At 33.7% G+C, this 10140-nt stretch overlaps 1 pseudogene; it reads right to left on the reverse strand.

Moving 5' to 3' along the window:
* Window positions 1-9509: 9509 nt before the first annotated feature.
* Window positions 9510-9727, reverse strand: LOC109677046 (protein kish-B pseudogene; annotated as a pseudogene).
* Window positions 9728-10140: the final 413 nt, after the last annotated feature.

The raw sequence follows: 10140 nt of genomic DNA on the forward strand, positions 1-10140 counted from the left end.
AAGTAAGAGAAGAATACGTGTGGACAGGCAATCCAAAAGTTTCATATATTTTATGTTAATATCCTCATCCTTTGATATTTGTATTAAATATCCTCATGCCACTTACTAATATGGTTACTCACTTACTTATTTTGTTTATCATTTGTACCCCTACTAAGTATAAGCTTCATGACAAGGAGAAAAATTTATCTCGTGCTCCTTAGTTATACCCCCAGAGGTTAGTGTTGGTTTTGGTTCATAGAATACAATTAGTTAATATTCCCTAAATTAATTTGTTAGGTATTCAATCAGCTAATGAGCAAAAGAATTTGGTCAAAGGAGAACCAAGAGTAGTTGGGAGGTTAATTTCTTACATTCTGATTATGACAGCCTGTGCCTATATTTCTGGTTGGTTAACATGTTATTATTTTAATGTGTTAATATATTAAAGGCCAATTATCTTTCCCCTTTCAAAATTTCTTTTGTGGGTGTTATGCAAACTGGCCTCTGTCAGTAACTAGGCATGATTTGTAACATTAGGATTGACTCAAAGATGATTCCATTCTCATAGTTTAAGAGATCTGACTATATTAGGAGGTCACTTCTACAATTAGTGTGAAACTGTCCTTGGACACAAAGAAGAATGAACCCAATCTTTCAAGGAGATCCCAAATGTATTAATGCCTTCAATGCAATAAATGAAGAGAAAATATTTAATATAGCTCCAAAATTGCACTATGCTGCAGATCCAAGTTATAAAGGTTGTTTTAGACGCCACCAGGGAAAATACTGATACACAAATAGAAATAAACTACAGTGTTATTTAATTAACTAGGAAGTTCAATGCACTGTAGAAACAATTTATTGTAATAAAATAGAGCATCCTATCCTTACAGTGTATTGTAATGTATAAAAATCAAGGCTTATTTTTCCTGGAAGAAAAACATTTATCAATTCCTCGTGAACTATATTTATGGGCCTCATTAGACTAATATTTTACTAGAATGCTCCATTATCTTATCAAACTTTGTATTTCAAGATCTTTCTACCACACTGACATCATTGGTCACTGGCTCCTCTTCAAAGCACAGCTCTTTTTTTGTAATTCTGGTTAAAAATTTCTTTTAAAAATATTTTATTAGCATATAATAGTTATCGAGGGGTTTCATTGTGACATATTGTACCCTAGTTTGGTTTATACCCTCCATTAATTTCCCTGTTCTCTCACTCCCCTTCTTAAAGTGACTACAATTGGTTTTACTCTTCAATATTTATGCAAGTATAGGAAGTACCTCAACCATATTCACCCTCCATTACCCTATTCATTTACACTCCTCCTCCCACTACTACTGTCCCCTTCACATGACCTTTTTTTTACATTCCTATCTTTCATTATTTGTCTAATCATTGTTCAGTGGAGTTTTGCCTTTGTATTTTACCTAGAAATAAACTATACTTTAATTAGTCTAACCCCCTCTATTATTTTTCCTTCCCCTTTTCCCCTTACTCCATATTGCTCAACAGTCTTCTTCCTATACAGATGTGATATATTTTAATATTATTCACTCTTATCATTCTTTCCTTCTTTTCCTCCTCCCTCATCTCCATTAACCATCCCACTTTTGGAAATATGTTTTCTATATATGCATATATACATATACATATACAGATAAGTGTGTGTATATATGTATAATGTTTGTATTTGGATATATTCTCCATATATTAGAAAAAAACATGCAGTCACATTGTATATTTCTGAACCTGGCTTATTTCCCTTAATATAATGCTTTCCAGTTGCATCCATTTACCTGAAAATTATAAAGTTTCATTCTTCTTAATGGCTGAACAATATTCCATTTTGTATATATACCACATTTTTATAATCCATTCATCAGTTGTAGGGACCTGAGATGTTTCCTTAGCTTGGCTATTGTGAATAATGCTGAAATAAACATGGGTGTACAAGTGTCTTTATTATAACCTGACTTACATTCCTTTGGATATATCTCTAGGAATGGTATTGCTGGATCATCTGATAGTTCTATTTTTAGATTTTTGAGGAGCCTGTGTACTGCTTTCCATAGTAGTTATATTAATTTACATTCTTACCAACAGTGTATAAGGGTTCCTTCTCCCTGCATACTCACCAACATTTGTTGTTGTATGTGTTCTTGATGACAGCCATTTTAACAGGAGTGAGGTAGAATCTTAATGTGCTTTTGATTTACATTTCCTTTATGGCAAGGGATGTTGAGCATTTTTTCATGTGTTTTTTTGCCATTTGTACTTATTCCTTTGAAAAGTTTCTATTTAGTTGGCTGCCCATTTCTTTATTGGGTCTTTGATTTGGGGGGAGTTTTAGTTTTTTGAGCTCCCTATATATTCTTGTTCTGAATCCATTTTCAGATACAGATCTGACAAAGATTTGTCTCCCAATATGTGATAATTTCCTTTCTTGTGCAGAAGCATTTTAGTTTCAGGTTGTCCCATTTATCAAACCTTTCTCCTAATTGCTGAGCTATTGAAGTTTTATTTAAGAAGTTATTGCCTATGCCTATATGTTCCAGTGTTTCAAAGGCCCAGGTCTTATATTAAGGTCTTTTATCCTCTTTGAATTGATATTTGTACAGGCTGAAAGATAGAGATCTAGTTTCTGTCTTCACATGCAGAATTCCAGTTGTCACAACAACATTTATTGAAGAGGCTGTCATTTCTCCATTGTATATTTTGGTGTCAGCTAAAAATCAGGTAGTTATACCTATGTGGGTTTAAGTCTGAGTCTTCTATTCTGCACCAATGACCTTTGTGTCTGTTTTTGTGCAAATACTATGTTGTTTTTATTTCTGTGATTATGTAGTATTGTTGGAAGTCAGGTGTTGTGATACTTCCATCATTTCTCTTTCTGCTCAGTGTTGCCTTGGCTATTTATGGTCTTTTGTGTTTCCATATGAACTTTAGGGTTGATATTTTAATCCCTGTGAGGAATAAGAAAGTGAACACTCCCTGTCAAATTCCTGACTTTAGAGGAAATGGTGTCAGTTTTTCCCCTTTTAGTATGATGTTTGCTATAGGTTTGTTTTATGTACCCTTTATTATGTTGAGGTATATTCCTTCTATTCCTAGATTCATCAAATCGACTATAAAGATAGGATGTTGAATTTTATCAGAGCATGGTTATTTCTGCTTCTGTTGAGTTAATCATGTGACTTTTGTCCTTGCTTCTGTGTGTGTGCTGTATTACATTTATTGAAGCACATCTCTTGGTTTGCATGATCCTGGGTCTCCTTAGAGGTTCTAGTCATTCCTTCTCAGTTTTCCACATGGCTTCTTCTTTTGTCAACAGTCTCTTAACTGTTAAGGATTTCAAAATTTTCTGTTTACCGTAATTTCTCTCCATTCCAATGTTCTGAAAAGCATTTACTATGATTTCACCTAAAACTATTCTTTCCATTTCTGGTCTTTCCTTTGGTGGTAATCCAGTTTGCTATTCAAGCTAGAATACTTGGGTCCACTTCTTAACTCATTCTTCTCCCTTTCTTGCTGTTTCTATTTAATCCCAAAGTCCTCTCTTCGTTTCCATAACATATTTGAAATTTTCACTCTCCATCCCAGTCCTACCACTGATCTAAGAAACACCAAAATTTATTTATGTAAATTGCCTCCACAATTCTGTAATCAATGATTTATTCTCCAAACAGCCAAAATAAATAGCTTTGCAACATGTATAAAGAGTAACAATCAACATAATAAGATTTTAAATATTGAAAACCATATATGACTAATGCAATTCTTAATTATTCCTAAAACTAACTTTTTAGTCATCCAAAATAAGCATACATTTCCCATCATGCAATTCACCTACCAGATATTTCACTTACCAGTCATTTCTTCTAATGTCAGGCCCAAACTTGTTAATTATTCAAAGCACTGTTATTTTGTGTCACCTTATCTTTTAATCTGTAGCCTCCACTGCGGTCTCATATGGTCACAGGTTTAATCAAAATTTTTGTTTTGCATCCTCCAAATACCATCTAATTTTGACCTTGCACTGCTACTCTTTTAAACAATTTTAATCATTGTGTCACCAAAATGCAATTTCATTTTCCAAACTCTGTACATCTTTTAAAGCCTAATTCAAGTTCCAGCATTTATCATGAAGTCATCTCAAAACTTTCTATACCTTGAACATTTGATCTCCATGGAACTTAAAATATTGTTACCTGAAATTTTCACTTGATTAGTAATTTCATTTCATCTTGAACAAGCTTCATTATTTTCAATTTAAAAATCATTTTTTGGCCTGCAAGTGCGGCTCAAGTGGTAGAGTACCTACAAAGCAAGCATGAGGCCCTAAGCTCAAAACCTTAGTACCACCAAAAAGCAAATGAATTAATGTCACAACATTTTTGTCTTTGAGTGTAGACACACTGCTTTATAATTATTTCCAATATTTCACTGCATTTCATCATCATCTATAACACCTTGAATTTTACATTGATAGTAAAGATTGAACTATATTAGTGGAGCCCTGGTCCTGGGCTTTTCTTCTAGCCCATTAAACCATGGGCAAATTTTAGAAATTCTTTTAAAAACATGATTGGATAGATACCATGTGGATAAGGTGCATAACATTTCCATATCTCATATTTACAAAAGCATAATATTAAAATTATTATTTTATAAAATCATGCTAAATTTTTATTTTATTACCTTAATAATGAATTTAAACTTATGTTTATAATTCTATGAAGCTTACTCACCACCACACTAAAAATAGTATAAATTATTCTTTTTTAAGACAAGAGATTAATGCATGAATTTGTTGCATCAATATTACTTTTATACTTTTATTCTTGAAGCATGCAAGGTTAACTGATCCTCATATGAGAACACAGCCAGAAAATGGAAAACCCACAATGGAGTATCAGAAATCCATCTTCCAATTCTATGTCAAAAAATAACTAAATGTTCTCCTCATAAATTAATGACACACTAATGTGAGATGCTCTATATAATGTAAAGCCTTAGATATAATTAAATTTTTCAAAGGTTAAGAACAAACAGAAGTTTCGTTCTTCATTTTAATAGTTTTGGATGATTGGAAAACTGCAGGATGAAAGCAGTAGACAAACAGCAGTAGAAATATTCTTTTCCATTATTACGGTTATAATGAGTTGTAATGTACATTTTTGAAGGTTATTAAATGTTCCCATACTTTCCTGTCCACTTTCATTTGGAATACAATAGATGCTTGCACCTGAGCTACATATATCAAGATTCCCTGATATTCAGGATCTTCTGTCAGTAATTTCTGTACAGATAATTATCTAAATAAATTTAGGAATCTGACTGAACAGGAGACTTTCAATGAAACTTTTCAACAAATTGTTCTATTTATTAAATGAATCGCAAGGGACTTAGACGTAGCACCATGATAAAGTCCTTTATAAAATTTTTGATTATCAGAATGTTTCTTTTCTTACTTGATTTTTACAGCCATCAAACATTTCCCTTTCAAAATTACAAGAAATTGTATATCAGAAAGTGCTGTTTTTCTTAAACTGGTAGGTCACTAGCAATTTTTAAACCTAAATTTTGATCATTCCTAGAGTCTATTAAAATCATGGAAGTTATTAAAAACAACTTTTTTAATACAAATTACTTAAATGCATTTCTAAAGTGCAACCCGGTAGTTCTTCTACAAGGGAGCATACATTACTAGTAAATATCCATATTGAAAAGAACATTAAAACTCAGTGGAAACTAAAACCAGAGGTATTAATATTTTAATACAATTTATTTTCCAAATTATAAATAACATGTTAATAATTTTGTACTACTAATTTTATGTTTAGATTAGAAATTTGCACAGATTTTTACTACCAATCAATAAAGATGATATTTTTTAATATATTAAGAACCAAACTTACATTTTATTGGTTATAGCATTATTTTCTCCATGAAGACAAGATTACAGGCAATATTTAGGAATTAGTTCAGATAACAAAAACTTAACTGCTCTATAGTGAAATTTAATTTGTTGTTATAAAGCCATTCTAATGAGGGTATTTTTATATAAACATATATATAGCAAACCTTAAAAATAATAAATATATTTACAAATGTTAGTGCAATAAAATTACAGTGAATGATACTCAATTTTGTGTCCTACATCGTTTTTATGAGGTAATAAAAAATTTTGACCCTTGACTTAAAAAAAGTAAATTTTTTTTTTTTAGGGAAAGAAATTGTATTTTCAAGGGTTTGTGCAGACACTGGTGAATAAAAAATTATATTTGAACTATAAAATGTCGCTGACCTCATTCCACCCTGGCATTCAGGGTTTACAGGGAGGCCAGTGTGGATTTGAGGCCATAATGCTCCCCTCAAACCTCCATCCCTAAAAGACTCTCCCAGAGTACAACTTCTTATCATTTTTTAGCCAAAAATATGACACAACAACCAAAATAGTAAGCTAAACACCAAATTTTTATTTATCTGCTTAATAAAGTGAAGAAATTAAATAGGGTATGTATTTGTTTCTTGATATAAATTACACCTTCACCTTGTGTACTTTTTGGTATATTCTGGTATGAAAACATCTCAAAATATAACAACTTGAGAGTTCAGGCCAAGATGACCTACCCAGGAAGCTGTAAAAGTCGGTTTGAACTTGCAGTGCAGAATGTTACAGCAGCTCTAAGCACCAATCTTAGAGACATTAGCCCTATTAGAAAACAAGTCATTAAAGCTACAAAACAAGTGCAAAACACACTAAACCTGTTTCCAGGGAGTGACATTCTACCTAACCAACAGGTACCACACTGAAACCCAGAAGGTGCAACTCTTCTTTCCTATTTACTAGACTTCCTTTCTCTCCCATGAAAGATCCTCAGAAATGGCAGCAGGGAAAAAATTCAAGTCATTGAAATTGCTCTGTGGACCAATTTTTGAAGAGATAAGAACCACAATTAATTCTGAGAAGATTAGACATATAGTGTTTGTTTGATGACTCTCTCTACATCCAGAACCCCTCAAAGCACTCAGTATTTCAGAACCTGAACTTCCTAGCAGCTTTTATTCCTAGCAGACAAAAGATTATTTGTTGCCACACAGGAGCCAACCACAGCTAACATCCACAGTTTTATAATGAATAAGTCAACTAGAAGATCTACCTCTCTGCTTGCTTCTCTCCCATAAAAAATTTACAGCTACTTTTTTTTTTTTAAGAAGTTCTAGGCTTCACAAATCCAACAGCTGATTCTCTTGCAGACATGAAGAGAAGGCAGTACAAGAAGTCTTCCCCTCAAATGATGAGTCATCTAAAATGGTTTGCTCAGAAGTTCTCGTATTCATGGAAAAAAACTTTTCACTCTCAACTGCAAAGTTCTATTTTCTTTTACTTCAGAAAACACTCTCATTTTATTAATAGATTCTATGAGCTGGCCAAACATACCAACAAATATTAACGACTTCTCTCATTTGAATTTTGCATGTTAACAGTAAAAAAACTCTCAGGAGACAAAAAAAGAATACTGCAATAATGAAGAATTAAGAGTTGCCCAGGAGAAACAAGTAGCCAACTAAAATTTGCCATAACCCGGACTTCACAAATAAATTTGTATTTTTTGTAACATGACAAAGCTTCCATCTATTATCACAATAAATTCTTTTTTTACTTATTTTTTAAATTGTTTATACATTTATTCATATGTGTAAACACATTGTTTGGGCCATCTCTCCCTCCTGCCCTTTGGGCTCCCCTCTCCCCACCTCCCTCATTTTTCTGACCTCTTCTCCAATTTTGTTAACAAGATACCATAAGAGATAATAACAAACACATAGATTTTTTGCTAGCTTGAGGTAAAGATAGATATACAGAGAGATTCCTAGCATTGCTTCCAATTACATGTGTATTACAATCCGAATTGGTTCATCTCTACTAGACTTCTTCACTACTTCCTGGTCACCTTCCCATAGTGGCCTCTGTCAGATTAAGATTACTTTATTAGCTCCTCTACAGTAGGCACATTAACCACTTTCAAATTTTAGGTTTCCTTCCCTTTCCCTATTCCTCCTGTACGCATTCTCCCCTTATTGTGTGACCCATGTCCAATTATATTGCTGCATTTGTTTTAGTTCTATAATCCACATATGAGGGAAAACATACAATTTTTGGTCTTTGAGCCTGGCTAACTTTGCTTAAGATGAAGATTTCAAGTTCCATCCATTGACTTGCGAATGACAAAACTTCATTCTTCTTTGTGGGTGAGTAAAATTCCGTTGTATATAAATAACACATTTTCTTAATCCATTCACTGGTAGGGAGGAATCTTGGCTGTTTCCATAGCTTGACTATTGTGAATAGTGCTGAAATAAACATGGGTGTGCAGGTACCTTTGGAATAACCTGAGTCTCATTCCTTTGGGTATATATTCCTAGGAGTGGTATTGCCAGGTCATATGGCAAATCTATGTTTAGTTTTTTAAGAAGCCTTCATATAGTACATGCATGCCCTAGTATATGAACTGATATACTAATTTATTTCTTCTACCATAACTGCAAATATAGTAAATAATTATATCTTCAACAGTTTCTTTTCCCCTAGCGTTGACATTTAAAACAGAGTAACAGTATTTAGTAGTAAGTAATTTAGAAAATAGAAAAAAAGCTTTAGGAAACAGCAACAGTTGATTCCTTTTCATGTACCATTTGCTAAGTGAAGTCTTCTTTAGGGAAACTGGTGAACAGAAAGTGTCTTCTTGTCTCAGCCACTACTTTCTGGTCTTATTACAGAGATAATTCACAAAATTCCCCATTGGCTCAGATTTCCTTGGCAAAACTCTCAAGCTACCAGCACATGGCAGGCTTCATCTGTCCTCTTTTTTGCAGTGAGAGCCAGGCTCTCTTACATTTTCAAATGGTCATAAAAAAGATAAATTTCTCTAGCCAAACAATTTCTTGGCTTTTTAAAATTCCTGCTTCCCACCCAGCACTCTCCATCTCCAATTTGCCAAATCCATGTCAAGGAGTGAAAAAAAGTCAAGTCTTGAAAATTCTCTCTTCCAAGAAGTCCGAACACAACCTATGTTCTTTGCTGAGTCTCAGCACAAAAGATCCTGATAAGGGGCTGAGGAATAAAGTAAGTGTTAAGAGTTTTCTTTTTTCTTTTGTAGTGCTAGGGGTTGAACCCAGGTTCATGAGCATTTGTGTGGTATCACTCCAGCCCAGATGATAGGTTTTTAATCTAGAGATATGCAATCTTATCACCTGGGGTGTAATTTATATGGACACTATATGCTGGCCTCCAGCAGCTAATTTACACATAGATCAAAGGAAGTTAGCTTTCTGGAATCCCCTGAAGCATAAATAATATTTGTAACCATTGAGAGTTTCCCTCACTTATGGCAGACACAGATGCTCTGGTGTCATCTTGGGGACACAGATGATTTAGTCTGGATCCTGGCTTCTGACAGGATCTTCACTCCCATCCTCTTGATGGGCAGTTGATGAGATGGACACCTTGAAATTCATTTTATAAACAGGACATAAAGGGCCATTACAATGCAGGAGATAGCCACAGAAGCATGCAGTCTGGTTCCAATCACAGCAGCTATGTAAAACGCACCCCTCACATCCTTCTCTGAGAGCAGCCAGGTTTTGAGATGAAGTACTTTATTGAAGTAGGCACAGGTACAGAAATCAAACCAAATACCAAAATCCCATCCAAGGAGTACACATTCATCATGGTGCTTGGGTTTGTCCTGAGTAAGGGATCCAGGGTCAGTGGTGGAAGCAGCAAAGGCAGAGAACTGACTCCCACTCGACACTTCCCCATCCAGCATAAATATTTTTTTTAATAAAATAAAAATACAAATTTATAATCAACCCCATAATGCCTTGTATGTGTTATTTTATTTCTAAAACTTTGTGTAATACTGTCTTGGTAACTTGATCTTTTCACTTTTTGTAAATGTCCCATAGTTTCACTAGCAATAAACATTCAAATAATTAAAAAAATAACAATTCATGAAGGTAATGGGTATTGCCTTGTGACAATCTAACAAGTCTGAACCACGGGATTGTATGCAACAGTCACACATGACACAAGAATTATAAATATAGTGCTTTAAAATCTTTGTAAATCTAATGAGAAAAGTA

This window comes from Castor canadensis, chromosome 1, assembly GCF_047511655.1.
Source record: "Castor canadensis chromosome 1, mCasCan1.hap1v2, whole genome shotgun sequence".
Classification (NCBI taxonomy): Eukaryota; Metazoa; Chordata; class Mammalia; order Rodentia; family Castoridae; genus Castor; species Castor canadensis.